Source organism: Piliocolobus tephrosceles, chromosome 9 (genome assembly GCF_002776525.5).
Source record: "Piliocolobus tephrosceles isolate RC106 chromosome 9, ASM277652v3, whole genome shotgun sequence".
NCBI classification, from domain to species: domain Eukaryota; kingdom Metazoa; phylum Chordata; class Mammalia; order Primates; family Cercopithecidae; genus Piliocolobus; species Piliocolobus tephrosceles.
In genome coordinates, this window is record NC_045442.1 from 59,145,403 (window position 1) to 59,151,145 (window position 5,743).

Here is a 5,743-nt window from a genome sequence, read left to right on the forward strand (position 1 = left end):
ACTGAGGAGGGCAGATCACGAGGTCAGGAGTTTGAGACCAGCCTGGCCAACACAGTGAAGCCCCGTCTCCACTAAAAATACAAAAATTAGCTGGGCGTGGTGGCAGGCACCTGTAATCCCAGTTACTCAGGAAGCTGAGGCAGGAGAATTGCTTGAACCTGGGAGGTGGAGGTTGCAGTGAGCTGAAATCGTGCCACTGCACTCCCACCTGGGTGACAGAGCTAGGCTCTATCTCCAAAAAAAAAAAAAAAAATTAAAATTAAAAAAGAGTGGGGAAAAGGTGCTCACTTTAGCAGCATATATACTAAAAATTGGAATGATACAGAGCAAATTAGCATGGCCCCTGTGCAAGGATGACATGCAAATTTGTGAAACAATTACATTTAAAGATAAAAATAACGAGTGGAGAAAAGAGTGCTTCAGACTGCAAGTAAAGGCTGGTCAAGAGCCAGAGAACAAGAAAGTATGACACATCAGAAAACCAAAAGTGTTATTTATTTATTTATTTTTCTGAGATGGAGTCTCACTCTGTCACCCAGGCTGGACTGCAGTGGCACAATCTTGGCTCACTGCAACCTCCACCTCCCGAGTTCAAGTGATTCTCCCACCTCAGCTTCCCCAGTAACTGGGATTACAGGCACCCACCATCACACCTGGCTAATTTTTGTACTTTTAGTAGAGACAGGGTTTCACCATGTTGGCCAGACTGGTCCTGAACTCCTGACCTCGGGTGATCTGCCTGCCTTGGCCTCCCAAACTGCTGGGATTACAGGCATGAGCCCCCGCACCTGTCCAAAACCAAAAGTATTTTCTAGATAATTCCAGAGAGCTCAACAGAGAACCTTGGAAGGCCTTGGAAGTCATGATAGAATTGGGGCTTTGACTCAGGGCAATAGGAAGCCAGTGGAACTCTGTAAGCAAGAGACTGATAGAACCATGTCTACACTGATCACTTTGGCTTTAGTGTGGAGAGTGAAGTGAAAAAAAGTAACACTGGAAATAGAATAACAAGTTAGGTTTTTATAATAAAATAGGTAGGATGGGAATAGAGAGAAACATATAGAATTGAGAAATCTTCAGAACTCAGAATTAGTAGGACTTGCTAAACGACTGGAAAATAAGAAATAAACTGAGGATGATGCTTAGGTTTCTGAGTTGAGCCAGTGGTTGGGCAGTTAGTGACATGCCCTGAGATAGGAAACAAAAAAGCAGATGGTCAGGGGGAGGGCCGGATGGTAAACTCAGTGTTCGATACAGTACATTGAGTTGTAGATATGGGAGTCATGCAAGTGAAGATATTCACAGCCTTATCAGCTAGCTGTTTTCGTCCCTCTTTTAGAAATAAAAAGCAACAGGCCAGGCACGATGGCTCACACCTGTAATCTCAGCACTTTGGGAGGCCGAGGTGGGTGGATCACCTGAGGTCAGGAGTTTGAGACCAGCCTGGCCAACATGGCGAAAGCCCATCTCTACTAGAAATATAAAAAATTAGCCAGGCTTGGTGGTGGGCACCTGTAATCCCAGCTACTCGAGAAGCTGAGGCAGGAGAATCGCTTGAACCCAGGAGGCGGAGGTTGCGGTGAGCCAAAAGTGTGCCATTGCATTCCAGCCTGGGTGACAAGAGTGAAACCCATCTCAATTAAAAAAAAAAAAAAAAAAAAAGGAAAAGAAAAGAAAGAAATAAGAAGCAACAACAACTGTCGTTTCGAGACATTAAGTGAAGTAGGCTGCATGCCCAGTTTCCTCAGACTCTGAGGGCTATGCTTTTTCAACTACAGTCCATAAGATTTTGCCCAAAACTCCGAGTCAGTCAGAAATATTTGAGAATTTGGAATTTACTGATTTGAGAAGACAATATAGTGCCTATACTCTATATTATAGAATAGGGACTGGGAAAGTATCTCACAGTCAAACACATTGATCAAGCTCTGATGAATCCTGTGAATGTTCATAAGTGGGTTAAAGAAGGACCAAAAATAGTCTTGTGACAGTTCAGGATGAGTGTGCCATTAAATGAGTATATAAAAATTTCACCAGCCTAAGCAACATAGTGAGACCCCATCTCTACAAAAAATTTAAAAATTAGCTGGGAGTGGTGGTGCATGCCTATAGTCCCAGCTACTTGGGAGACTGAGGTCAGGGGGATCACTCGAGCCTGGGAGGTAGAGGTTGCAGTGAGCCATGATTTTGCCACTGCACACCAGCCTGGAACAGAGCAAGACCCTGTCTCAAAAAAAAAAAGAAAAAAGAAAAAAAAAATTCAGATGCAGTGGCTCACACCTGTAATCCCAGCACTTTGGGAGGCCAAGGGAGTGATCACTTGAGGTCAGGAGTTTGAGACCAGCCTGGCCAACATGGTGAAACCCCGTCTGTACTAAAAATACAAAAGTTAGCTGGACATGGTGGCACAGCACCTCTAGTCCCAGCTACTTGGGTGGCTAAGCACGAGAATTGCTTGAACCTGGGAGGCAAAGATTGTAGTGAGCCCAGATCGCGCCACTGCACTCCAGCTTTGTTCCATCTCAAAAAAATAATAATAATAAAATAAAATAAACCTTGAGAGCAAGGTTTCATCTCAAAAAAAAAAAAAATTAGTTTTCAGGGTATATTGGATTTTGGAATTGTGGATAAATGATGTGCATATCTTCTAGAATAATGCTGTATGATAGAAGTCAAAAAAATAGAGTTTCAAGAAGAAAGTGGTGTTAAATATTACTGAGAGATGAAGGACAATAATTAAAGAAAAGTCATCAAACTTGGTGATCAAGAGCTTAATAGAGATATCTTCAGAAGCACCTCCTTTAACTGTATAAAGTAATGGGAACAGAAGTCAGCTTTTAAGGGCTTAAAGAGTAAGACAATCTTCATACCCAGTAAAATGGTTAAAATTTAAAAGACAAAGAATACAAAGTATTGACAACCATTTAAAGCAAGTGGCATTTTTATTCACTGCTGGTGGTAGTGCATTTTGAAAAACTGTTTGGCAATCTCTGCTAAAGCCAAACATATACATAACCCTTGATGCGGCAATTCTAGCCTATATAAGTGCTTAGCAAAATGCATGCACATGAACTCAAGAAAACATGTACAGGAATGTTCACATCAGCTTTGTTTTGGAATAGTGGTGGATATTCATTACATCGTAAATCCAATTAACTACAAACAAAAGGTACCATGCATGAACCACTGACAACAATTGGTCATGAACCAAGGATTATAATTTATTCAAATCTGTGTGGTAAGGTGCATAAGAAAAGGGGAAGAATGTAAGTCATTAATGAGAATGCACCTATCCAAAAGGGATTAGGCCAGGTGCAGTGTCTCACACCTGTAATCCCAGCACTTTGGGAGGCCAAGGCAGGCAGATCACTTGAGGCCAGGAGTTTGAGACCAGCCTGGCCAACATGGTGAAACCCCTTCTGTACTAAAAATCCAAAAATTAGCCAGGCATGGTGGTGTGCACCTGTAATCCCAGTTACCAGGGAGGCTGAGGCAGGAGAATCGCTTGAACCCGGGAGGCAGAGGTTGCAATGGGCCGAGATCATGCCATTGTACTCCAGCCTGGGTGACAGAGCGAGATTCTAAAAAAAAAAAAAAAAAAAAAAAAAAATTAATCATTTATACATTTACAAGGTAAACATCCTATTAAAGACAGCCAAGAATATTTGCTTCATCATGATGGAAGAAGTCTAGAGGATTCTGCAAATTATTTCAATATTGTAACCAAAACTTTTCCAATTGGTGATTTCTCTAATTACTTTGCTCCCTTCCCCAAAACACTGAACTGGAAAAAAAAAGAGAGAGAGAGAGAGAGAGAGTGTGTGATATATATGGCAATCATGCTGGGAAAGTCAGAGCCCTGCAGATTTTAGAACTGGCAAGGGAGAGCTCCGTGTAGAATAACCTGTGTCTAGCCAAAGCTGAAGCCTGGCCAGGCTCCATGTATGTTGTGAAAATTCTTTGGCCACAGTCCTGATGTCCTAACATCTGAGGTTGCATCATTCTTCCCGTACTTGCTTCTGGACTGAGTATCAGCAGCGCATGATGAAAACATGTCAGGGTGGAGGTAAAAGGCATTTGTCATATTTTCTTTTTCTTTCTTTCTTTCTTTCTCTTCCTTCCTTCCTTCCACAGAAGAGTGGAGAAAATATTTTAAAAGATCACCTCAGAAATAAAGAATACAATGAAAATGAAAGGTAGAAAATTCAATTCATGGTAAAATTCTTATTTTTCCTGTGCTGTTTGACTTGACCCTTCCCTTTCCTGAAGCCCTCATATGGCTTCCCAGTATGTCAAACAGATATCTTCTGTGCTAGTATCATTTAGGAGGGACGGCAGCAGGCGGCATGGAACAAAGGAGAAACAAAATATATCAACGGTGGATTGAAGAATCTTGGTAACTGTGGAAAATACTTTTAAAAGGAGGCTGGAAGCAAATTTCTCTTAGAAAATTTAATAGCAGAGGCCGGGCACCGTACCTCACGCTTGTAATCCCAGCACTTTGGGAGGCCGAGGCAGGAAACTCCATCTCTTCTTCTTTTTTTTTTTTTTTGAGTCGGAGCCTCGCTCTGTCGCCCAGGCTGGAGTGCAGTGGCGCAATCTCGGCGCACTGCAAGCTCCGCCTCCCGAGTTCCCGCCATTCTCCTCCCTCAGCCTCCCTAGTAGCTGGGATTACAGGCACCCGCCACCAAGCCCGGCTAATTTCTTTTTGTATTTTTTAGTAGAGACGGGGTTTCACCGTATGAGCCAGGATGGTCTCGATCTTCTGACTCCGTGATCCGCCCGCTTTGGCCACCCAAAGTGCTGGGATTACAGGCGTAAGCCTCGCGCCTCGCCGAAACTCCTTCTCTTCTAAAAATCCAAAAATTGGCCAGGCATGGTGGCAGGTGCCTGTAATCCTAGCTACTCAGGAGGCAGGAGACTTTGGGAGGCCGAGACGGGCGGATCACGAGGTCAGGAGATGGAGACCATCCTGGCTAACCCGGTGAAACCCCGTCTCTACTAAAAAGTACAAAAAATTAGCCAGGCGAGGTGGCGGGCGCCTGTAGTCCCAGCTACTCGGGAGGCTGAGGCAGGAGAATGGCGTGAACCTGGGAGGCGGAGCTTGCAGGGAGCTGAGATCCAGCCACTGCACTCCAGCCTGGGCGACAGAACGAGACTCCGTTTCAAAAAAAAAAGAAAAAAAAAAAAAAGAAAAAAAAAAAGAAAAAGGAGGAGGGGGAACGCTTGGACCCGGGAGGCAGAAGTTGGAATGGGCCGAGATCATGCCATTGCACTCCCGCCTGAGGGACAGAGAGAGGCTCCATCTCAAAAAATGAAAAGAAAAGAAAACTTAAGAGCAGTTGCTGAATTTATGCCTTGTGATTTCAATCATTTCTAAGTGTCCTCTCACTGACATTTACTTAAGGCCACCATACTCTACCATCTTCTAATATCTCATGATTTTGTTGATCCCTTCCCAGTATGTGACCACCCTATTTGAAATAAAGTACAGATTGACTAGCATTTTCCGTCAAAGAGTCAGAGGAAGAGGTAGAGCTGGAAGTTTGAGGTCTGTATAATTGGGGGTAGTGAATATAATGGGTGGAAAGGATTTGATTAGCATGTCTCAGTGTCCTGAAGTGCCTGGAAAGAAAATGTAGGTGAAAGGGATTTCCCTCATGTCCAACCCAGCATAGATCAACAGGTAAGTTTATATAGATAGATAGATAGATAGATAGATAGATAGATAGATAGATAGATA

General features: G+C 43.3%; 1 non-coding gene across 1 annotated transcript; it reads left to right on the forward strand.

The window, feature by feature from the left end:
* The first annotated feature begins 280 nt into the window (after positions 1-280).
* LOC111537988 lies at positions 281-388 on the forward strand. Its single transcript, XR_002730168.1, has one exon. It is a non-coding gene; the product is annotated as a U6 spliceosomal RNA (small nuclear RNA).
* The last annotated feature ends 5,355 nt before the right edge of the window (positions 389-5,743 follow it).